At 38.7% G+C, this 26,419-nt stretch overlaps 1 protein-coding gene and 1 pseudogene across 1 annotated transcript in view; both read right to left on the reverse strand.

Annotated features, from left to right (window-relative positions):
* JADE1 (jade family PHD finger 1) overlaps positions 1-26,419 on the reverse strand; it is a 147,702-nt gene that overhangs the window by 82,912 nt on the left and 38,371 nt on the right. The window lies entirely within an intron of this gene.
* Positions 22,825-22,937, reverse strand: LOC141573027 (U6 spliceosomal RNA; annotated as a pseudogene).

Here is a 26,419-nt window from a genome sequence, read left to right on the forward strand (position 1 = left end):
AAGCTCACCCAAAGTGGGAGAAAAAACACTTTCTGTGTCTCTGAACAAAGATCTCTTCTGTGTTTCACAAAAAACAGAAGCAAGCAAAAACTAACAAAATACTTCCCCAGCTAGACAAGAGGAAAGGAAAGTGTTTTTGTTATACATAGAGGAGGACGGGGACACACATCTGACCCATTTGTACAGGTAGTGCACTAACCACTGACTTCATGGCCCTTTTATAAGATCTGGCTTCGACTTACAGAAAACTTGAGAAATAGTACAGAGCTCCCATGCTGCACCCCCGCCTCAGGGCCCTGCGGTTTCCCATATTATTTACATCTCATATTAGTATGGTTACAATTAATGATACATTATTAATATCTAAAATCCATATTTATTTAGATATCTCTAGCTTTTATTTAATTTCCTTTGCTGGGTCTAGGATATCACATAATATTTTAGTTGTCATGTCTCCTTGGGTTCCTCTTGGCTGTAACAGTTTTCCAGACAGTCCTTGTTTTTAATGGCCTTAACAGTTTTGAGGCATGCCGGGAACGTGTCACGTAGGGTCCCCCTCTATTGGAATTCGTCTGAAGTTTTTCTCATGAGTAGACTGGGGTTGTGCGTGTTGGTAAGAAGATCATGGGAATGGTACCATTTTAATCACAAAGTATCAAGGGCACATACTATCAACATATCAACTGCTGATATGCTGCTTTTGACCTTCTGGTTGAGGTCATGTCTGTCAGCTGTCTCCACTGTGAAGTTACTGTCCCCGCCCCCCTTTCCATGCTGTTCTCTTTGGAAGGAAGTCACTATGAGCAGCCCGCACTTAAGGAGAAGGGAGTCAGGCTCCCCTTATTATGAGCAGAGTATCTGTAGGAATTACTACGAATTCTGCACAAGAACACAAGAGATTCGTCTCTTCTCCCACATTGATTAATTTATTCAGTCACTTATTTACATTAGTATGGACTCAGGGATATTTATATGTTATTTATATTTATACCCAATACTATTTTGTTATTTAGTTGCTTAAATTGTTCCTACATTGGCTACTGGGAGTTCTTCAGTTGGCTCATGTGGCCTTTTGACATACTAAGGGGGTGCCAACAAAGTCAGAAGTCAAAGTCAGGAAAATATATTTATTAAACTCATAACTATTCTTGGTGCTGTGCTAAATTCTGTACCAAAAAAAAAAGACATTAGTATGTACATTATATAATTTGGGGAGTTACATATAAACAGACAACATTGGGTAGATAAACATGTGCAAGACTTAGCACAATAAAAACTAAACTAATCAGTGAATGGATTGGAATGTTCCCAATATACAAAAGTGCAGAATAAATGCACATTGGGGAGAGAAATGGGAGAGTGGGAAAATCGAGGCGACTGAGCCAGGGTGGACAAAGCATGAAAGGATATCAAGATTTATTGTTGCCTCAAAAATGTAAGCTAAAAAGTGAATAAAATAGACTGCCATGTGTGTGAAAAAGGAAAAAAAAAAAAAGGAGTGTATCTATATATATTTTTTCTTGTATATACATAAAATATCTTTGGAAGGATACACAAAATCTAATTATATTGGTTGTTTGTAGAAATGGGAACTGGTTGGATGGAGCGGGAACAGAGAGGGAAGAAAATTTCTTATTCTATATACTTTTACATTTTTTAAAATTTGAATTATGCTATCTTTTTAAAAATTAAAGAAATTAAACTTAAAAATTTGATGGGTCAAAAAGAAATTTTTCAGAATACTTAAATGATATGGAATAGGAAAAAGTGTGCATGCATACATACTTGTACAATACATTAAAAGAATTTTGTGTCACAGTGCCACTAACTCAACCCTAATTAGTAAGAAAAAAAGAAATGACCATGGCAGAAGTTCCAACTCTGTAATCCAGGCCTGGAAGCCACGCATAACACCCACTGATGTGAATAAAGCAGAACCAGGAACCAATTGCTGAAGAAGTGGGTCTAAGCCACTCAGCTTCCTAGAGAGATCTTCCAAACTTTAGAGTCTAAAATATATTTAACCACGAGGTACAATTTCAACTTACTCTCCCACACACCTGCCATGAGGTATGTTGTCAAAGCAACTTGGTCAGCTTTTTCCTCCTCCTAGCCTATGGACATCTGTTTCCAGAGTTTCAGGATGGAGTATGGACCTGTGCAGTGTAAGACTGCTAATCACTCTGCTATCCCAGCAAACTCATTACCAACCATGGAAAGGTTACAGGCGACCCCCTGTAAACAACAGAGATAGCTTTTCTATAGCCTCATGGGGGCTCAACACCCTTTTCTGACTCAAAGTCACAATCTTATATTTTGCAGATAATTCCTTCTCTGAGCAATAGGTAATTCTTAACTTGGTTTATATATATCTGAGTTTTATCCTTGCTACTACCAGCATTGTTAAATTTATACCATCTTCACAATTCACCTGTAATACATTTGTCAGTAGCATATCCATACCACAGCTATATATTGCTTTATTAAAATTTCCCTAAATTAAAATTTCTGTATTGATTTTTAAAATCACGTATTTTCGTCCAGTACATATATTCTGATTTCTTATCATTTAACCTTAACATCTTCTTGATCTTTCTTTTTTTTTTTTTAATCTTGAATTCCATTCTATGTTACGGTTCTACTTAGAATTTTTTTACATAAAATGTTTCCTCTGTAAACTATCATTTAACAATTTTTCTTATGTTCCTTACTCTTACCACTGAAAATTTTGTGACTTAGTTTTAATGATTCTTCATTATAACTTTATTTGAGTCATGGACATGAACAAAGATTTGGAAGGTGATCAGGTCAACACAAAATTTTTCAGTTGCCTGTATCCTGAAACTCATCTCTCTACTGAAATATTGGAGAACTAATCTTCATTTAAAGTGTATTAATGGAAGCAATTGCAAATTATATATATATACACACATACATATATGAAGTACAGTTAATAACGTGGACAATGTAGCCAGACTGCTTGGATTGAAACCCCAGGACTACCACTTACCAGCTGTGTAACCAGGGGTAAGGGATTTAACCTTCCCGTGCCCCTGTTTCTCAAATGCAGAGGAGGGCTGGTAATGGTACCTACCCCATAAATTTGTTAAGAAGATTATGAGTGAATATGTCTAAAGGACTTAGAACAGTGTTAATGCAATAAATTTAGTTATTTCTACCCAAATAAATAATTTGTGGGCCTACTACCTGGGACTTCTTTCTTTTTTACTTTCTTTTTTTAAAAAATCTGTCTTTCATGTAGTTTCCCCTTTTTGGAACAGTTCTAGATCCCCATCACCATCAGCGCCTGTGCTGGATTACCTCAATTTCCCACAGAAAAAGTCAGCTATGACTTTATCAACACCCTATCTGGCTTTTGGTAGGTAACACAGGTCATTTTTTTTTTTCCTCATTCTATTTCTTTCTCTGAATTCTTCCTTCTCATCTTCAACCAGATGCTACTTAAGGTGATAATAGAATTGAGAAGCAAGTTAGGAAGGAAAAGGCAAACTGACTTTTAGGGCCCTCAGATATTTTACGAGCAAAATGAAGACCCAGACATTATACCTAGTAAATGCTCCAGGAGGATAAAAACGGACAACCACCTCAGTGAGGCACAGTTACGACAGAAGCTTTTCCACATCAGCACACGTTCTGACCTTATTCTCAGAACTTTTTGCTATTTAATCCTTTCATGGGCGTTATATGCACTAGAGGGGACAAGAGCAAGAACAGAAGAAGCCATTCGACTTGCAGAGAGAACAAGGTACAGAAATTCAGAGGAAAAAGAAGAGGAGGTATTTTTTCCCCCCTTCTTTTTTTTTAGGAGCAAGTTTTGACAAAGAGGTAATGGGAGCAGGAATGAGGATGGTAAATGCAATAAGAAAGCGGCATATCCAGGGAGAAATGTGGGAATAAATGCAGTGCTTAGTAGATGGCAATGAGCACAGTTCTACTTTGAAAAAAGAAATCAAAGGGGGGAAAAATCAGAGAACATATGGGGAAATAACTAGAAGCAGCTGAAAGGATGAACCTGGAAAGAAGAAAAGAGCTTAAATGCACAACACTGTTTGAGAGAGTGAAGAAAGGTTTTCTTCCTCTTCAAGATTCCCATAAGCTCTGAGAATACAGTCACTATGATGCAGCCATCTATATGGTATTCATTATTTCAACCCCATTTCCCCTCTTTTTTTGACATTTATTTTCACTCAAATAGGCTGCAAATCTCTCTTACTAGAAACTTGCCAAATCCTATCTCAAAGTCTGTAAAAGACTTGAGGCTCTTGGAATAGAGTCTGAGGGGCTCACTGTTTGGTCACAGGGCTTTAGGCTGTCCCTGAAGAGCCACACCAGCGGCAGGCAAGTTCAAATTTAGCTCACCAGGTTGGAGGGAAGGGCTCAGGTTACTTCCTCATGTGACCCACTTGGCTTTCCTTTCGTCTGTGGCAGCAAACTGAATCTCTAGCCCCAGCCAGCTGTCACAAATCTGCCAGTGGTCAGAGGATGCCCCAGCTCTTAATATAGCTTGAGGATCCGTGCACACCTTCTCCCAGAGAGGCTCGGTGACTTGCCACAGGGAGGGCCAGGATCACAGCCCTGTGTCCTAGCTCTAAATGCACTTCACAAGGAGGCTGGATTTGCAGAGTCTAATAATAGTTACATTATGCTCAGTGAAGAGCTTTCATTTACCAGGAGACTACTGTTTGGGCAAGTTCTTTTTTTCTTCTTTCCTGCCTTCTATTAGATTGATATTGATAATGTTTTCTGTTGTTGTTGTTGTTGTGGTTGTTTCTCCTGGGGCCTATCTGCCCTCCTCTCCCCCTACACTGGTTTCATTTCTTTTAGTGGTTTGCATTTATTTAAAAAAAATAGATAGGATTTCTCAAACACATATAAACAGAAAGAATGGTATAAGCTTCCCAACGTATCAATCGCCTAACTTCATCAGGTATAAATAAATAGCCAGTTCTGTTCCACCTCTGAATATTTTGAAGAAATAGTAGAGAGTATATCATTTCACATATTTTACCTATGTACGTCTAAAACATAGGGCTCTTTTTCAAAAAACAAAATTATAATACTATCATCACATCTAAAAAAAATTAACAGTAATTTCTTAATATTATCAACTCTACAAAACAGTGTTATCACTTTCCCAATTGTCTTTACTCATCTTACATATGTTATTTCCTTTTCCTTTTCTTTTTTTTACAGTTGATTCATTTGGTTCAGCACCCAAATAAAGTCTACACATTGCAACTGTTTGATAAGTATTTTAAGTCCTCTCTCTCTCTCTCTCTCTCTCTCTCTCTCTTTCTCTCTGTTTTCTCCCCCTCCTTCCTTCCCTTGCATTGCTATCTTTGTTTTCTCTTGTAATTTTTTTTAATCGAAGAAACGTGGTTTTTTAACTGAGTTTCCCACAGTCTAGATTTTGCTAATCCATCCTCATTGTGCTTTTTAAGAAAACATGTTCCACTGTCTCTTACATTTCCTGTGAAAATGTACTTAGATCTAAAGGATTGATCAGATTCAAGACTTTGTTTGTTGTTGGTAAGATGGCTTCATAGGTGATGTTACAGAATTGCTCAGTGTCTTTCACTCACAAAGAGGCATGTCTAATATACAGGTGGATTGTTGTGATATTAGCAGAACTTTTTCTGCTTAAATGACTGTGATATTTGTAATCACATTTGAGAATGAGGCACTTCCATACAGCTTTCTTAATAATCAGTCTGTCTTGGAGCCTAAAAGTGATGGTGAGGCTAAATGGAATAACATATTTATAGTAAAATTTTAAGGGCTATATCTAGAGAGTTCTTGAGTCTCCAAATCTCCAACATCAGTAATTAAGATATGACCTAATTTTGTCCACTACCTAAGTGACACTCACCAACCAGCTTTCAAGCTTGGCTGAATCTTTCCTGCAAGTACTTGAAAGGCATTATCTCGTATAATTCTCACAAACCCCCTGCGAAATAGGAACTCTTATTGCTAACTTTAACACACCAGCACCTTTTCGGTCACCTGCAAATAGCAAAGCTGTAAATGTTAAATCAAAGTGTGCCTGGGGTTTGCTCTATTGACTGTAATAGAATGTGAGCATCGACCTTTATCATCATCAAGGTTTGTTGGACCCTTACCTAGGCTTTATGGAGGGCTACGAAACTAGTACAAAATAGAACCTGTCATTATGGAGGTCTTAGTCCTTCGCATTGTTAGTTAAATGAATGACACATGCATGCTCATTGTCCCTGGACGTTCTCTCTAGTTTTGGTGTGTAGAAGGTTCCCAGAAGGAAGAAAAAAAAGGAAATCCCAGTCAGAGGCAACAGAGAGAGAGAAGCAGGAGAAAGAAGCAAATAAAAAGAGAGATGTTTCCTTGACATAATAAGCCTTACCCATAAACTACAGCATGTATACCTTAGGCCAGAGGGAAATATAGTCTATTTATTCTTTCTGGTTGTGCGTTTTATTACTATACCATAAGATTGTAGCAACAGAGAAAGAAACAACAAGAAAAGCACTGAAAGAAAACAACAAAAGCAAAAATATTCTGACAGGCTGCTTATCTCCCTCATGGTGATGTTTTCTTTGGTCAGGCTGCTAATGGTATGGTTGGGAGGGAGCGTGATTGGAGGTTGGGGACAGTGAGTATATCCAGGAATAGTTCTCAGAAGTCCTCGATCAAGTTCAATAGCATCTTGCTAAATCTCAAGCCTAGTGATTTCTACACACTCTTATACACAAACACAGACACACTCTTTTGCCCCCGTTCTTTAGCAAAGAGAGGGCAGCTTAGAGCTGAAGAGAAAGCTCATATTACAAAGACTTCATTACTTTTACAAAATATGCACCCAAGGACATTTACTAGTGCACGGAGAGCTATTACCATAAATAATTAAAACTAAACTATTCTTCTCTAAATAAATGTATGAAGTATACTGGGTGATTCAGAGCAGGAAGATTTCCCAGCCTCCTGCTTTGTGCACACATAACGAGAATACACCCAGGCCATGGAAAGCGTATTCCTGGTTCTTCCACAGCGACTTTAAAACGCAGATTTGGATGGGGCACAAGAACTTAGAATGCTGAACTCCTCCTTTCTATTTATGTTGTTGTTGTTTTTTCCTACAGTAATTATTTATAAAAAAAACGAAAATGTTTATAGACAGCTTCACATGAGGGACCCTCACAGCAATATTTTACAAATACTTTGATGTACAATTCAAAACGCCTGAGTGTCAAGCAACATGACAGTTCTCAAGCATCCCTGCCAGTCATGGAAGCCGCTTTGATTTGTGTTGAGGAGTTTCCTTCTGGAGTTTTCCCTAATCATCGAAGAAAACACCAAGCCATCACAGTGTGATCAAGAGGCTTCCTATGCCCTTCAACCCAAAGGATACACTTGTATCTTGCTCAAAGGCCTGAATCGGATACCCAATCATTGCTTGGCCAGCTTCTGCGTCGGTCCTGAAGGAATCTGAGGTTGCCTAGAGGGTGAAGAGCTATTTTAGGTTCGGTTTCTATAGTCAGACTTCTCTGTCGTTGGTCAGTCAATTTCCAGGCTTATCCTGATTTGAGTCTTCTCACTTTTAGGATTCCCAGAAACCTTGATGTCCGCTAGAATTAATCTGACCCAATTTAATGCTCCAAACTAAACTTTAATTCAAAGGCAGCTTACAGAGAACCTAACCTAGGTTTTTATTCCTGGAGCCTCTTAAAGCAAAATCAAACCTTTCCTTCTTCTATCCCTCTTTAAACTCAGCAGAAATCTGCTGTGTTTTGCAGCTGGCGACCCAAAGACTGGTGAGCACCCAAATCAAAAAGATTCATGTCAAATTTTAGGAAAACTCATGTCAAATAAGCATCATTATCAAGATAGGTTGCAGTAACAACTAAACCTAAGTGAAGATATTTGAGAAGATTGATATGTCACTTCATGTTAAACATCCAAAAGCCCATTATCAGTAATCAGAGGTGTAGCAAAACAACGTACACACTTCATGCTGCCCAAACTTTTACACCCATCCTCTCTCAGTTTCTTTGGGAAAACTGCAGGTATCGTGGACTGCTGACATGCCCTCATCCCTCCGACTGTGGCCACGTCACCCACCACCAGCCTGAGCATGTACAGTATTCCAGGACATTAAAACACAGGTGTTAAGTCAACCCTCTGGTCTTCATCTTACGTATTCTTTCTCCTCCCCTACACAATTCTGGAGAAATATATCACCTGAAGAGGCATTTGGGCCTATTAAAGGGTCAAATCAGTTCAATTAAAAAGTCTCATTTGACAGGTTTGTATTACACCTTATATAAGATGTTCTATCACCGATTCCATCATGAGTTATAAATAATAAAAGAAGAATCCTCAGAAGGTGACCAAGCAGGGGAGGCAAAACCATGAGGGCACATAATAGAAGCCAAAGAATAGGAGAGGGAGACTTTAGAGGTATTGAAAGGCTTTCCCAGTCCAAACCGTCTTCCCGTGTCGGTTCCTACCACAGGCTGTTCCCGCCATGGTGTTTGGAAATGTCACATTCCTGTCCCTTTGGGCTACAGAGAGCTAGAAAGTAAGAAGCACCCACGGCATCACTCCCCACCCCGTAGAAAATCCACCATGACCTTCTGTTTTGCTGAGCTCGGATGTGCCCTGATAGCACTTGTCAATGCACGGCAGAGAGCCACTGTCAACTGTTGTGCTAGCTCTCGAGAAGCAACTATTTGCTGTTTTGCGGTTAAGACTTTCATGTCTTAAACACTAAATGAAATGTCAGACACAGTGTCACTCTCAGGCATAAAATCTCGAAAGCTCAAATGTTTATATGCGCAGACTGTAAGACCTGCTAAAACGGGAAAATAATCGGTAGAGAAAAAAGAAAGGAAAGGTTGGGGCGTGAGTTGGGGGCAAGGAGCAGTAAAATGTCCTGAAGAAGGGAAGGTCAGGCTGCAGTATGAATAATCACTCCGTACATGGTCTGCCGGGTGCAGGTGAAGTTTTCATAAAGCAGGAATTTTTCAGAATGAAAACACTAGACTTTCAATCCATTTGTTACTCTGTTTGACTTAATCAGAGACTAAGATGTGATGTACTTTTATAAATACTTAAAATGCAGACAGAAAAAGAGAGATCGGAGAATAATTTTATTTTCCATAATTATTTACCCATTTCCATCTCTCCTGTGAAGTTTGTCCTGTAACGAAAGAAATGAGAAAGTGAAGAAGACAGTTAAAGGGCAAGTTCAGAAGGCAGGAAAGTGTGACTGAAAGACAAAGGGCATACTGAAAGCCTGGTGAAAATAAAGCCAGGAATCTCAGTGTAATAATTACAGCAGCAGGGCATTGGTGGGGGCTGGACCTTCAAGTGTTTGAGGTTGGAAATCTGCAATTTAGGGGATGGCTTCTGCATTCCGGGTGGGGGTGGAGAACTGTAATCTGTTCTCAGGCGAGTCCTGGGTTCTGTTCAGGAAGTACCACTTTGGTAAATCTTACAGTAACACAGTCAGAAGGAAAGCCAGTGGGTCCCCACCTGGGTCAGTCCATTCAGGCTGCTGTAACAAAATGCCACAGACCAACCAGGTGGCGTATAAACAACAGACGTGTATCTCTCACACTTCTGGAGGCTGAGATCAGGGTGCCAGTGTGGCCATGCTCTGGCTCACAGCTGGGGCCTGGGTGTTGTGTCCTCACAGGGGGCAGGGCTGAGGCGTCTCTCTGAAGCCTCTTCGATGAGGGCCTGGTCCCACTTATGAGGGCGCCGCTCTCACGACGGAAGCACCTCCAAAGGCCCCACCTACTAATACCATCAGCTTTGGGGGTTAGGATTTCAACATGCCAATTTGGGGGGAACAAATATTCGGAGCATAGCATCAACCATCAAGGGAAGGCCTGAACCAGCAAGTTACACAAATGCAAACACTGATGTGAACATTCTGTTTAATCATTAGTTCATTATCAGCGGGAGCCTTGCATCTCCAGAGATGGAAAACATTTTCCTCCATAATCTGCATTTCAACTGCCCCACACCTAACAATTATTTCTTTCTTGGGAGATATGTGGTTGGCCTTGTCCAGGCATCTGTCCACAAGGGGACCAGGAAACCAGACTGTGGCGAGAAGTGCCAGGCTAAACGTTTCTCCAGTTTATGCCTGAGGAAGCAGAATCCCAAGGCACTGGATGAGCACGTATTCATGCTACCTGGGCTGTATACTGGACTGACGACAACATCTGTGGGCCTGGTGCAAAAGGGAAATGCAGAGCCCCTTGTTCAAAAAGCAAGACAAATGCCATCAGATGTACTAAGCTAGAAAGCTTTTTCTTTTCTTCCACTGTCTCTCTCTCCACCTCTTACGATGCTTTTATTTGCCATTTACTGTCACGCTCTCTAGCACCTGGGATTCTCACAGGCAAGTGCACATCCTCCCAGGTACTAGTAGAGACTCTCTCCTTGGCCTAACTTTCCACAGACTCCTGTGACCCTGTTCTCAACGAGGCGTCAGCAACAGCCCCACCCCTCACCTTGGTGTCTGATCCCCCAACTTCAGCAAGAATCTTGTTAAGTCAGTTTAACAAGAACCGCCCCCCCACCCTTGCTGTCTCCTGTTAGTAATTTTCCACCCACAGGCCCCCCACTCTGCTCCTTGGCTGTAAACCTCTCCTTGCCCTTGCTGTGCTCAGAGCTGAGCCCAGGCTCTCGCCCCTGTTGCTCTAGTACTGACACCCATCGCAGTCCCAAATAAAGCCTCCCTTTCTGCTTTAACAAATGCCAGAGGGACTTTTTTTAACAGTGATGGTGCTGCAACTCTGATAGGAGAAGATTCATCATCGGACCCCTGGGCCTCTTTCCTGGGACCCCCGAAGCACACGTTGGAAACCTCTGTCTTCACTCCTTACTGATCGGGGATCCACAGGTGATCCAGTGCTTTGGATGACAGTCCACTGAGCACAGTAAGGACATGTTTTGATTCTGAGGATTCCGAATAGACTCTGAGGCTGGGCTATAGTCTCAGGTTTTTTGGTTTGAAAGGTTATGTCCTGGGTAGGAAGTTCTTCCTGGCTCTTTGTTTAAAATGGAGACTCACTCCCTGACTCGGACTGGAAATTTCTTCCTGGCCCTTTGTTTCCAGTGGCGATTTATTCCCTGATTCCTGGGCTGTAAATTGATTTCCTGGCTCCTTGTGAAGCCTCTTTGTTCTCTCTGTTTGATCCTGCTTTCCCCATGGGAACTTCTCAGTCAACTAAAAGCCCTTTCTCGAACTCTTGCTGACTATGTACTCCACCATTACGTCACTAACTCAGTACACTTCCTTTCTTGTTGGCCTGATTTTGCAAAGGAAAAATTGGAAGTTAGGATCTCTCCAAACTGGCGCATCAGAAGACTTCTCCCTTTCTATCACCGCTGCTCCTTCTACCGCCTCTAACCGTTCCTTCCTCCCTTGAATCTTCTGATACGTCTACCTTCAGTCTCCCGGCTCCTCCACTCCTCTGCCCATCCCGTTAGGCCTGTCCACTCCAGGCCCTGGAATCCCTACAGGAGTAGAGCTTTAAGCCCCTTGCCCCCACTGGGGACTCGCAAGGGACTCAGGGAATCTTGGAAGCAACTACCTGAGGCTGAAAAGGAACAAAAGGCTAATTGTAAAAAGGCTGATTATAAACAGATGGAGTATTTCATCCACTAGATGAGCTTTGAAAACATTCAGATGATTGACTGATGTCCCCTCAGTCTCTCACCTATAATTTATTCCATAGCCTCCATAAGATTATGTATCATGGCAAAAGAAAAATCTCAAAGTTTGCTCCACAAATATTGGCAAAATCCTTTAGCTTCTATCAAGTAGGTAACCCCAACTTTTCCCATTTGCCAGAAACACAATTCAGCTAAAAATATACAGTGGTGCAAAGATGAGCCCCGATTATTTTATATAAACCAGTTGAGTTTTATATTACTGTTTATCATACTCATGACTAAAGTTTTAGAATGGAAGCTATGTGGTCTCTACTTGTGTCTGTCTATGTGTTTGTGTGTGTTTATGTGTGTGTGTAGGTCACGTATATGGATGTGTGATATTTTTCTACCTCCACATGGTATTACCAAATTAATTCACAGAATCCCATAAAGGAACTCTATTCAAATTGGCTTGAGATCATTAAGCCCTTATATAAATAAAATATCCCTAAAACACTTAGACATATAGAAACTAACACAACTGTTTTTCAAGTTCATGTGACCTGAATAAATCTTTGATAAATAAGACAAGTTTGGTACTGCTTGATTAATCAAAATCAGAGTTTCAGAGTTAAGTATAATGCGAGCATACATTTTTATTTTGCTTGGCTTTCCTAGTCAAACAAGGTAGTATTATAACTATTAGGTGTTTAAGATTATAAAAATTCACCCTAAGACCAAATGGACAAGTAGATTCAGTAAAAGTGAATTTGCTGTATCCATTATCCAATACTTCATGGATATCTAACACAGCAGTAAAACCAAACCCATGTATTTAACCTTTATAGGCTTTGCTTTGTGACACTTGCCTAACATGCATATGCTGCAAAAATAGTTATCAAGGAAATAATGTGAGATGGTGGCTAGCTTTGCTTAGTGATTTAATATGTCCGTCTGAAATAGTTTCCAAAGTCTTTTTGGTGATTTCCAATCTTAGAGTTATGCTAAGTAATAGATATTTGTTAAATAGCTAGGTAATTTCTAAGTAAGACAAACAACTGAAACATTCATTATACAGCTTAAGTTTATATACTTTTGGCTTCTTATTTTCATATGGTACAGACAAGTTAAATGCAGTAAACACTTTCTTTTTGCCAAATTGAAAAGCTATACCATGAGGAAAAGTATACCTATAAAAATCGTGAGACGGAGTAATGGTTAATTTTATGTGTCAACTTGACTGGGCTGAAGGATATCCAGACAGCTGGTAAAACCTTATTTCCTGCTGTGTCTGTGAGGCTGTCTCTGGAAGAGATGAGCATTTGAATCAGTGGACTGTGTACAGCATCATCCAATCCAGCGAGGACCTGAACAGAACAAAAAGGTAGAGGGAAAGCAAATTCCTCCTTTCCTTTGGCTGAGATTTCCATCTGCTCCTACCCTGGGATGTCAGACCCTGGTTCTTGTGCTTTTGGACTCAGACTGGGACTTACAGCATTGGCCCCTGATTCTCAGCCTTCAGACTTGGAATGAATTACACCACTGCTTTTCCTGGTTCTCCAGCTTGTAGGCAGCAGATTATAGGACTTCTCGGCCTCCATAACTGTGTGAGCCAATACCTATAATAAATCTTCTCTTATATATATTCATATATATCCTACTGGTTCTGTTTCTCTGGAGAGCCATGACTAATACATATGGTATATTCATAAAATTTGCTTGTCTGCTACAGAATGGTGGTATTGACAGACAATTCACAATTTTCTACTTCCTAATGTTCGCTGTAAAAAAAGAAAAATGATTACTAATGGCTAAAAGTTATAATGAGTACACGTAAGTAAAACTACTACAAATAATAAGGGCAAAGAGAAACAACTTTGCATGAAAAGAGTCCAAAAAATATAGGATATGTTTTTGTTACGGAAAAAAGAGTAATTTTGTCCTAAGTTAACTGACTGGTTGCTCCAGAATGAGAAAGAGGAAACGTTTAGGACAAAAACTGAGTAGATAAAAAAGGTTGTAGAGGTGCGCAGAAAACGAATTTTGAAAAAGGAATCTTACTTCACATGGCCAAAGCTGGCTCAGATTGGATGGGTTTATTTATAAGGTTTAAAAAACATGAAACCTTATATCAAAATTACACTGATGCAAAGCTAGAACTCATTTTTCTCCCTGTTAAAAATGATAAAGTGTTCTTGGATTATTTAGTTTGCTCTTAATAAGAGATTGTAAAAGGGTTTTCTTTACATTTTGTATAATATGCCTAGGACACCAAGATTTTGTGTCTTATCTGAATAATTTCTGATTTGTGCTTTATGTTAACCTTTATCATGTCCTTGATTATTTAAGAGGGCCAAGTCTCCTGACATTTTAAAAGAGCTACGGTTTTTGTTTTTTTTACAGTTATTTTACCTCCTATAGTTACTTTTTAAATTATTTTATTATCACTTCGGTTAAATAGGTAGCTCAGTATTATTTCATAGTGACCCAGGATCTTACTTAATCAAATGTTTTAACCTTTTGACATTTTTGACAATTTTGCCTTCCCAAAATCAAATTTTAAGTGAAATCTTGATCTCAAATGGACTTTGAGATTTCTCAGAGGGCCCCTGGAAAACCTCAGAGGATTTGTTCTTTCACCTGGTAAAAAGAGAGTTGTTAAAATATAATTAGGTTTATTTGCATGTTGAATGGCCTAAAAATAATTGTCAAGAAGAGTGCTTAACCTTCCCTAGGTTGTATTTGTATGGGTAAGTGTCATTGATATAAATATTTCAGAAATTGTATGAAGTTCATAGAAATGTGTCAATACCCTTGCTGTCCTATGTCCGGTATAATGCTGTCAGTCCTAAGTCCAGTTATTATTTTTAAATGTATGCCACAGAAATAACCAAATTGCCTCTTCAAATGAGCTCGCATCAGATCATTAACCATGGCCATGTTAAGTCTTTTGTCATCCGCAGATAGTTACTACTTTACTCTGATACTTTCTTGGAAGTGTTTGCGATCAACTATAGCCCAGAGTGCTTCATCTTCAACAAGAAGAGGGACCCACGGAACCATGGAAAAGAACAGGGCAGGCACTCTGGGATCCAGGCTTTTGGTGGCACTGCTTAAATAACTTTGAGATGCACCACTGAACTGAGTAAGGATTTCCAGAACTCTAGTTGAGAAGCCGACAGGTTCATAAAACTGCTAACCCAAGATCAAGCAGAGCAAGACTGAATTACATGGGACTGAATTATCTGATTAAGGAACTTCGCTACTTTTCAAATGTTCTATTTTCTGGATATAACACACCCCTTTCCCTTTTCTCTTAAGCAAGCAAAGCCCACAACAATTTAGTGAGTGTACTTTTATAAATAGAAATTGAACCTTTATTTTTCTTTTCTTTCTGTCTGATTCCTCCAGAATTAAGAAATTCTTATTGATTACATTTATGTACATGGCAAAATTATTATTTGGATGAATTCAATAAGAATATGTCCTCCTTGTAACAGAACATAATTGGAAAAATTAATTACATATCACGTTTTGACTGGAATACTGTATTTGAAAAGGATAACCCATAGAATCACATATGACCAGACAGTTTTAAGGCACTAAGGCTGACTTTATGCAGCCAATGTTTACAAAGCCCTCTTGGGAAAATAAGCCTGGTACCTGATGTACAGGGTCCCTGGTCTTACAGGTAAGTAAGGAAAGTCACTTCCTGGCAGGCCCAGGAACCCCTAGGATATTTTGGGGACCTCGGAGAAGAGAGGAAATCACCCAAACCTATAGGTATTGCAGGTAAAGTTTGGTAGTGAGTTCTTGGCTTGGCTTCCTAGTTTCAAACGTTTTTAAAAGTCTAATTTGAGATTCCTTACTAAAGTTCCAGCAACACAGACTTAAAAAGGCCTACATGGTCAATTATATTGTTGCTGAACTTATATAAACAATCAGGCCAAATCTAATGAGACCAGGTTTATTTTGCAAATAAGAATCAAAAAGGAAGGTGACTATAGAGAGAAATTTCATGTTTCATAAACTACAAACTACAGGATATGTTAGTGTTTCATAACTTATAGGAAAAGTAGAGCACACCTCTGAGTTATCCAATTCTGGTTCTATTTATTGTCTTTGAGGTTTCATTATTTATCTGTAATTTGGACTGGATCCTTCTTTCTTACATTTTAATCAGTCCTCATCAAATTTTCAGTTCTAGTTTCCTCCAATTATCTGTCTACAACTCTCCAAATTAATGTTTCCCATTTTTCTCCCCACCTCCTGCCTTAGAGTCATTAGGAACTAAAACCAGACCTTCACTGGGGCTCCGAGTGGTCTTCTATTTAAAGAAGGCCTACAAGTAGAAGCTGGACACCTGCGACCTCTGTTCCTGGAGCTGCGGCCAGGCGGGGCCGGTCAGGAAGTTCACGGGAGAGCCTACATCTTCCATGCTCTGCTTCAGGAAATACCCACGACTGCGACAGTGGTGTCTGTGCTGTCATCAGAGACATTCAACCAGGAAACCATCAGATTGTCCTCATTCCACTAACTAAGGAGGTTTCAAGCCCAATATCTAGAAAACTTCTCAACGGGCTGACCTACTAGCAAGTTTTAACAGATGGTTCCGTTAGTTCTTAATGAACAAAAGGCAACCAATGAGACATGGGCTTGTATTGTCTACAGGAAGAAAGAATGTCTCTTTTTTCCTTGAACAGGAGGAAGGACCAACAAAGACTCCCACCTCACCAGACTTTAGACAGGCTCCTCTGAGCTCTCCTCTTGACTCGGCCTCAACATTGGTCTTTGCGGGGCTCTCAATAGCCCAGTTGTAGCGGGAATCCTGCTAAGTCAGTTTTGAGAGAATCCCCCACCCTTGGTATCTGATCAAATTCCTTCTCCCCAGCCTTGATACCTGATCACCCTGACCTGCCTTCAGCAAGAATGCTGTTAAGTCAGTTTAACAAGAATCCCTCCACCTTTGATGCCTCCTTAGTCATTTTTCATTCCTTGACACCCCTCCCCCACACTCTGCTCCTTGGCTATAAATCTCCACTTGTCCTTGCTGTACTCAAGTTCAGCCTGCTCTCGCTCCCATACCGCCAGTCTTCACACCTACTGCAACAGTTGTGAGTCAAGTTTTTTTTCCTTACTGTTTGAATAAGTATCAGAATAATTTCCTCCTTAACAGGACCCTAGGTTCCCATCCTGAAATGCAGCGTGTGGCCTGCCAGGGTCCTCTTCTGCCACCCATGGGGCCACAATCTGTGCCCACCTAGGGGCAGACAAGTCAAGACAGGCATCTGTGCCAAGAAGCTCCAGGTACCTGGATCAGTGGGAAGGCAGAAGAGAGTTCTCGTCATCTCTGAGTCAGACCTCAGCAGCAGGTCTCGACCTCTGGTCACCTGTGCCCAGCAGAAGGGACATTTCACCAGGGTCACTGGCAGCACAAGCGAAAGGAAGAAGCTTGAACAGAAGTAAAAAAAGAAAAAAGAAATCAAACTGAGCGATTTGTTCTGGAGCACATGAGGAAATCCCCAGAGAATTTTCCAGAAATAGCAGAGGGAAGACTTAAAAGGACTACATTTCAGCAAAGGGATCAGTGATAATTTAGTCACAAAAAGGAAATGTAACTTCGTTTTGAAGTTACACACTGCTGAGGCCAAAATGTATGGGTTGCACATTCCAGAAATTATAAATAACTAGAATTATCATTCCTATTCTAAAACGCAAAGAAAAAAAACCTACGCCTATTCACTCCTTTAAAAAACAAAATAAAAATGATTTCTTGGATACGACACCAAAAGCACAGGCAACAAAAGAAAAAAATAGGCAAATTGGATTTCGTCAAAATTGAAAACTTTTATACATCAAAGGAGTAAAAAGGCAACACTGAATGGGAGATATTTCTAAGTCACATATCTGATAAGGGATTAATATCCAGAACATACAAAGACCTATAAAGAGGTGGATGGGAGTATTGTTTAATGGGTACAGAATTGCAGTATGTCATGATGAAAAAGTGCTGGAGATGGACGGTGGTGATGGTTCTACAACAACGTGAATGTACTCAATGACATTAAAAATAGTAAATTTCACGTATATTTTACTATAATAAAAAAAAAAAAACACAGAAAAATGTAACTACCAAAAATCCTGAACTTATTAAACCAATAAATTAGGAGATGGTAATGGGACTGTAAAAGGATTTGTCAATTTTTCCATGATTTCCTTTAAGGAAGATGCTTTCCTAAAGCTTTCCTGTCTCTTCACAGATCATTAAACCCTTGTTAAAGCAGTCAAAAGTAGGTAAAAAGGAAAAAGTAAAGAAAAAAGAAACTATACTAGAGACCTTTGCAAAACTATGTCTGAGTCTTTAGAAGGCTATTGAGTATTCTGTTTATGTGGTTTCCAAATGTTTTGTTTTGAAAACTTATAGGTATAGTACAATGAACTTCCTTACATCTGTCACTTAGGTTATCACTTACTAACAATTTGCCACATTATCTTTCTCTCTCAATGTATACAATGATTTTAATTTTATTATTACTTTTGGGAAACTATTAAAGCTTACAGAGTAAATTGCAGACCTCATGATTCTTTACCCCTAAGTATTTAGCATGTATTTCATAAAAACGATTTGTATTGCATAGCAACAGTGCGATGATCAAATTCTGGGACTTTAATATTGACTCAGTCCTGTACAAGCATCTACAAATTTCTCCAGTTGTCCCCTTAACAGCATTTATGGAAAAATAATGATCTTTTCTATACAGAACCCGATCCCGATCTGCATTTGTTTGTCCTGTTCTTTACTCTCTTTTAAATCTGGAACACTTCTTCAGCCTTCCGTGACATGAACAATTTTGGAATTTAGACCAATTATAGTATGTCCCTCAATTAGGGCTGTTCTAATTCTTTTTTTTTTTCTTTTTTTTTTAGTTTCTGGCTACGTGTTTTGTGCAGGAACACTACACAGGTAATGCTGTGTCTTGAGTGCATCACATTAGGAGGTAGATGATACCAGTTTGTCATTTCTTCCGTGGTCTCTCTTGGTTAAGGTACTGCCCAGCTCTCTCTCCTACAAGGTTACTATTTTCCCCTTTGTTATTGTAATATGTGAATACCTGAAGACTAAGTAGATATCCCATCAAAGTTGAACCAGATGATTTTAGCATCCTTTGATGCTTCTGGCCTTAATCAGTTGTTTCTATGATGGTTGCAAAATGGTAACTTTCTAACTCTATCATTTCTTTTACTGAATGTTGTTTTAAAATGGAATGTTTTTGTAGCAACTAAACTCATTATTTTATATGGCAAACATATCGAAAATAAATTTGCATTATGACTGTTAACGTGAAAAAAGTGCATTACATTTTTTACCTACACAAGATATAAAAAAGGTAATTAAAGACATATGGAAAAATCAACAAGTAATTCCGTTTTCTTTCCAAAAAATAGAAAATTATTTTGGATGAAAATAGTCATCTAAGAATATGCTAGTGTTTAATATAAAGAGATCTATCTCCAAGATAAGGATTTAGAGAATAGATAAAACTTTTTAAAGTAATCTGATTATAAATAACCAAGCTAAGAATAAACAACAATTAGTGGTTAGTATAAAGGTACCAGATTGGTTCTGGGTATTTCTTTAAAGCTTATTTTAAGCATTATTTTAACACGACGTGTACGTGTAGTAATTCCAACTGTACTTAGCTGTTTTTAAAGTACACTTTATATTATTTTTACTTAAAAAATTTTGAGTGTGCTAATATTTTTTTCTCAGTTTCTTATACTTTAAGTCTAACTAGGCCGTGACCCACAGAACTAAGGGATCATGACTTATATAACAGCACAATACAGTAATTGCACATTATAAACTAGAAAAGAAACATCTTCAGATGCTGCACTTGCAAAAATATATTAAGTGAGAAAAATCTGAACTTTGACAGCACAGAAGAGACACCCGGGAGTGTTTAGCACGTGCAGGCCCAGGCCCACCAGCTCAGCTCAGGCAAGTTGGAAAAGCTCCCTAACGTCCAGCCAGAGTTGAGGACCACCACCCAAGTCTGTCTGCGACTGAGGAAGCAGTCTGATCCCAGGCTGGTAAAGCTCCATTGCTTGTTCATCCCAGGCTAGTAGCTTTCATTTTTCCCAAAGCCCCTTGGGATCTGGCTAGAGAGAGCCTCTTCCCACAGCTGTAAGCACCTGTCCTACCTCCTACAGTTCCTCTTTGGGGGTAGGACATACAACAACTGTTTCCATTTCTCCTGACCCCTCTCCTACAAGAGTCCTTTTCATATTAAGAGTTTTCGATACAACAAATGAAATAATAAAATATACATAGCAGAAATTGTAAATATTGTGAGGGTTTTAGTTAATTCTTAAAATATGTGTTTATTGAAACATAAACAAAATTCACCTTGCTGTTTTCCCTTCCCAGCTGCTGTTCTTTGATATTATAGAATAATTCTTGGTATTTTCATTATATTATTTTTATTCACCAGGGCTTAAGGTCACTATGATTGAATTATAAGAATTCAATAGATTCCTCATAAGAATCCCCCCAACTCTCCATCTGATACCCTTCTTAGAGGTCTCAATGATTTTACTAAGGCAACCATATTAATAGATCCATTTCTATGTATAGATGTGTGTATATACACACACACAAACATAGTAGGAACATACAGTGTAACATTCAACTGCTATTAAGACTCAAGCTACTTACACTTCAGAGGAACTGGTTTATGCAATCTCAAATTTCCCTGTTTGGCACACAAAAAAATCACCCTATACTTTCTTGCCACTGTATATTGAAAATCATAACAGGTATAAAGATAAAATATGTGTAAAATTAAAATCTAAGCCAATGAAATCCAAATTTTTTTGATGTATTAAACTCATTTTGTAACATGCCCAGCAGCAGTCAAATTAGAAGCATTGGATGAGAGTGGAAACAGGGAAATAGAAATATTAACAGTCATGATAACTTCTGCTGATTAGTAGTTACAAGAATTTGTTGAAATGCTTCTAAATCCTACTATGAATATTTTAATACCATAAAATACATTTTTGAGGTAAGCTCATGTCATAACTCTTATCCAAATATAAAGACTATTCCTGAATATCTCACTACAGCAAACTTACGTTCATTTAAGTAAAAATGCTGCGAAAGTCTAGTTCTTTCAAGTCCAAAACAAACACAGGTAGAATTTTAATCAGGGCCTTATTTAATCAGACATCTTCCTCTGTGAGCAGATTGTGAGCAGATTCTGCTGCTCTGGTCACAGTAAGTAACCCTGGCCAACGCTTGTTTTCTATGATCTCCACCCAGGAAAAATGGGTTTTTATCAGCACAAGTCCCTGATTGGATGCCATTAATATTGCATGTGGGAAAGAGAAAAAACGATGAGCTGATTTAGCACTCTGTAACTTTTTATCCAGCGTGCAAGTTGCCATTTTTCTTTAACTTGTTCACTTTCCCTCCACCTTAGAAACGTAAACAACCACAGTAAGAAAACTACACCAAAACTCCTGATGTTGCATCACTTCTTTTAAAATGAGACTATGACTTCTAGCTCCACATTCATCGGTTCACGAGACCATGGCAATAAACCAACAGAAAAATGCCACCATGCTAGTTAGCATGGTATTTAATCTACACAATTAAATATTAGAAATTCAGAAGCTAAACCTGGCTGAGAAGACTTGTTAAGATTCAGGAGAAGGGAAGGCTCGCCCCCAGCCCACGCAGTGTAAAGCTACATGATTCTGAAGAGACCCCTGGCCCGGCCTTCCGTTTTGTTCGATACTATAAAAGTTACTGCTGAATGGTAAAGAACATTCTCAGCCAAACCAACACGGGACATGGCCTTTACTGTGGGTTTTATGAGTCCCTGACTGGGAAGAGTAGCCTGTACTTCCAAGAGTGCTGCGGGGTTCTAATTTCAAAAGATTATGACCGATGTGAGAAACAAGACAGCCCTTATCCTTCCAGAGGCATTCTGTGATGGGAAGGGCCCAGGATGAGGCCTGAGAAGATTTAGGTTCTCTTCTCGGCTCTGCTGATCGGTGACTGGCTAAGCACTGGCCGGAAAAAGCACAGGCACACCTCAGAGATACTGCGGCTTCAGTTCCAGACCTCAGTAAAGCATATATCGCAATAAAGCGCGTCTCATGATATTTTTGCTGGTGGAGCGTCTTGCCTTCAGTGTGTAAGAAATGCAACATCTGTAAAGCACAATAAAGCGAGACACGATAAAACCAGGTATGCCGGTACCATATAAAACAGGAGTTAAAAACAAAAAAGATGTAGAAGAAAATTATGCAGAGTCCGAAAGCATATTAAATTAAGCAAATTAAAGCTTGAAATGGCTGCCTTGCTATAAAAAATCATTGAACCTTAACCTAGTCAACCTCTAGGTTTCACTACCACTCACAGGGGATAGAGGAACAAGTTAAATAACCACAAGGAAACAGTCAGCCAAATCGACAATGGAGGACATCCTACAGAAAAACATGAGCCAGTTTCTATAACAGATTGATGCATTAAAAAAAAAAAAAAAAAAGAAAAAAAAAAGGTGAGGGAAGTGGAGAGGAGAGAGGCTCTCATAAAATAAAAGAGACTTAAGAATCATAACACACAAATGCATTGTGTGGACCATTTTTGCAAACAAACCAACTGGAAAATACATCTTTGAGAGCACTGGGAAAACCTAAAGATGGCCGGACATTAGATGTTAAGAAATTATTCATTATTCTGCTGGCTATGATAATGATGTGGTGGTTACATTTTTTTTAAAAAAGTCTTGTTACAGATGTTTATTAAAGTATTTACAAGCAAAATGACACGATATCAGAGACTATTTAAAACTTTTCAGCAAAAAGGAAGAAAACAAGGAACGAAGGAAGGAAGGAAAGAAGGAGGGAAGGGAGGAAGGGAGGAAGAGAGGAAGGAAAGAAAAGGATGTGGGGAAGGGACAGATGAAACAAGATTGATAAAATATTAATTTTGTTGAAACTGGGTAATTAATAATACATGGGGGTGCATTATGCTTTTCTCTCTACTTTTGTGTGTGTTTGCAAATTTCCATAACTAAACATACACACACACACACACACTATTTATTTATTTATTTATTTATTTATTTATTTATTTATGCTTTTTAAACTGAAAATATGGAACGCTTCACTAATTTGAACTTGCATGTCATCCTTGCGCAGGGGCCGTGCTAATCTTTTCTGTATTGTTCCCATTTTAGTCTATGTGCTGCCAACGCGAGCACCTAAACATATTTTTTAATGGATGTTTTGGTGCATTTGAGAGGATGCATTACTAATGTCAGTCCACCTGCTCAATTTATAGGATGAGAATTTTTCATCCTATTTTAAAGTAAATAATGTACTAGCACTTATAGGACACATGTGGCCATGGTTTAGGTTAGGCTCATTTCAACATTGTTTTTGTGTCATAATTCATTATTGTGGAAGTAGTATTTATTTCTTGCTTGTCAGCTGTTCCTGTAATACATTTTCTAGCTCTTGAAGTCTATGCGTTATGAAATAATACTTATAAATTAAATACTGCATGAGTCTACAACCTGAGAACACTTTGATGTAACAGAAGGGGTTCTCATAACCCCAGAATGCCCATGAAAGTACATTTCATTCTGAGAACACACTCATGGACTTAGGTGAAAAGGCACTGAGGAAATTCTAAGCGTTACTAGTTAAGGTGAGTAAAACTTGTCAACTCAAGGTCCCAGCCCTGGGTAAATATGATTTATGGTGTTCTCCCCAACACCTACGAGAATTTAACCTGTTCAATGACAAATCTGGGGTTCTTCTAGGGCCTCTGCCCATATAAACAAAAGCTACTAAATAGTAATTGGCAGGGTTTGTGACTTTCTTGGGCCCCAACCAGATATCTCTCAGAACCTAAAATCCTGACAAAAGCCTCTTTATAGATTTTTAATATGAAGAAAGCAGACATCAAATAACTATTTAATTTGAGATCTGAACTTGATTAAAAAATATTCACCAAGTTTTTATACACTAACTTGCTCTTAGGGTAACTTTTCAGCAGAATTCTAAACATTCTAGAGTAGCTGTTAAATTATGAGTGGACCAAAATGTGGTTAATTTTTATCAAAATTGGAAGAAAAGCAGTAATTCTTTAAAGGTCTTTAATGACATCACCAATAATATATCTCCAAATACTCATTCTCTTTTAAACAGAGGTCCAGCATGGGAAAATTGAGGCGAATTACAGACAGGCCAAGAATAGGTTCTAGAATGAAAACACTACGAACAATTAACACAAATTAAGCTATAGCCCTTAAAATACCTGACATCTATTTATCAATATACTTTTTAATAGAAATGTAATAGAAATACAAATATACACATACATAAGTGCACGGAATAAGAAACTTTCACAAAGTAATCACAAGTGTGTACCCACCACCCAGATCTGAAAAAACAAACAAACACAAACAAACATTATCCAGCAGCCTCCATTGTTACTACAAGTTACTACCTTAGCCCCATGGTAAGCCCTCTTCTGTGCTCTTTTGCCCCATTTTATTTTTGCCTGTTTTAAACTTTACATAAATAGAATCATGCAATGTGACTTTTTTTATCCACCTTCTTTCACTCAACATTATAAAATTCATCCATATTGCTGTAGGCGCTGTTGTTTTCATTGCTGAATAGTATCTCCTTGTATGAATACCGCACAGTATATCCATTCTCCTGTTGATGGACATTTGGGTTGTTTCCAATTTGGAAAATTACAAATTGAGGTGCTACGAAATTCTTCTAGTGCACATATGAATGCATGTCTGTGGAGTATATGTAGATGGCATTTGTTTTAATAAAACCTGAGGTTTACAGTGCAGAGACCATATTTTCTTTACCTTTGTGGTTCTAGGACATACTGGTGCCTGGTACTTAGTAGATGCTCAATAAATCTTTGCTATAGGATTGGATGAATAGATGCTTTCTATGGCTGATTGCATTTCCTTCAAGACTTAATGCCACACCACCCAAATTAGTGTATTTTGGGGTATCATTAAAATCTTTCTGTTTATACACATATGTCAATTTTCCTTTCAGTTAGGCTTTATCACAGAGGGTTTCTATATTATTTATCTGGCTGTTGTAACTGAAATGATTGATGCCCTGCAGGCTTTTCAAACAACAACATGCATATGAAGACTGCCCTCTGCCTAGTGCTGTTTACAGCCTGCTTTTTGCTTTGTGCACTCCTGACACTTCTGCACAAAGAGTCATTTATCACTGAGTGTGCATTCTGCATTGATCTGTCTGTTACTCTTTTTTCAGTATACCATCACTAGACTTTTTTGCTTGAATTATCTCTAGTTATGATACCATCTCTCACAAGTTGGTTACATAATCTTTTTAAAACATGAACTTTAAACTAAATTTTTGACTTTTATCTTTTTGCAATGTAGGCGTGGGACAAAAAAAGAGCACTTTTGGAGGCTATAGTTATATGAAATTGGAAATGCTATGACATATGCTGCAGGTGCTGATACAGAGCCAAAAGAAATGGCTAGCAATATTAGTATCTTACTTATTTTCCTCTCACTAGTTCAGCAAATGTTGATTTTCACTGTGGGTGGCTTTTGTTAATACAATGGGACCACAAGCTCTCCATGGAGCTCCACACTCTGCCAAAGCGCCCAGCCAGGTGGACTTCCGAAAGTATAGCGGAACTCAGGATTATGTGACTCTTACATTAGAATCATCTGGAGCAGGAGACCCAACATCAGTGGTAGCTCAAAAGAATGAGCTTATATATTAGAAATAATATATGACTTGCTACACATTTTTGCTGAAGACAAAATACCTTCACAAAGAGACTGGTTTAAAGATACCAACCCAGAAGTCGTTCAAAGGGAGGAGGCATCGAAAAAGGACAGTCACTTTTGATGGTTTGTCCAATTAACTTAGAAATATCCTTGACATTTTTCGTCTGGGAAGAAAGATTTTGGGTGACAGTTTTTTTATATTGCTGTTGTTTGGGGTTGGAAAATTTTCTTCTGCGTTGTTTTCAAGCCTTTAAGCAATGAGAAATGGCCTTGAACCTCCTTGAATGCACACAGCTACTTTCTGGGTCATTGTACTTGTAGTTTCCCTTTTTTTTTTTTTTCTCTTGAAGTCACTTTGATATATCATCATCACTTAAAAACTACTGCTCCCAAAGGCTGTTCCCAGTTGTCTTTTAGATGGCTGATTACAATCAAATGAGGAAAAAAAGTAAAATAAACTTTAAAATAAGCCTAAAATGAAAAGGGGAAAAATCCAAACCATTTAAATCAGTGCCACAGAACTATTTTAGAAAACCAGCTTTCTATATTTTAATGTTTTCCATGTCTGAGACATTTCTCCAGACTTTGGTGCTATAATTGTAGCACCATCTTGACACTTCTACTTTTAAGCCACAGAGATTTTTGCCTTTTCCTTCCTCAAAGGAAAAAAAAAAAAAAAAAAAAAAACAGTTGGAGCCAAGTGACCACTATGTGTGCTTATGACTCACAGGTAGTGGAGGCATCTGGGGAAGGGCCACGCTGAACACCCAGATCTACGTACTGTGTTACAGGAAGTGGAGTGGGAAAGGTGGCCAGGGCACTGCAGAAAGGAAAATGGCCGAAGTTTACAGCTGCTCTGATAGGGCACCAAGGGGTCACCTACTGATTCCCATATACACCACTCCAAGGACAGGAATGGCACGTACATTCAT

The sequence above is a fragment of the Rhinolophus sinicus genome, chromosome 15 (assembly GCF_057876585.1).
Source record: "Rhinolophus sinicus isolate RSI-liver-muscle chromosome 15, RSI-T2T, whole genome shotgun sequence".
NCBI lineage: Eukaryota > Metazoa > Chordata > Mammalia > Chiroptera > Rhinolophidae > Rhinolophus > Rhinolophus sinicus.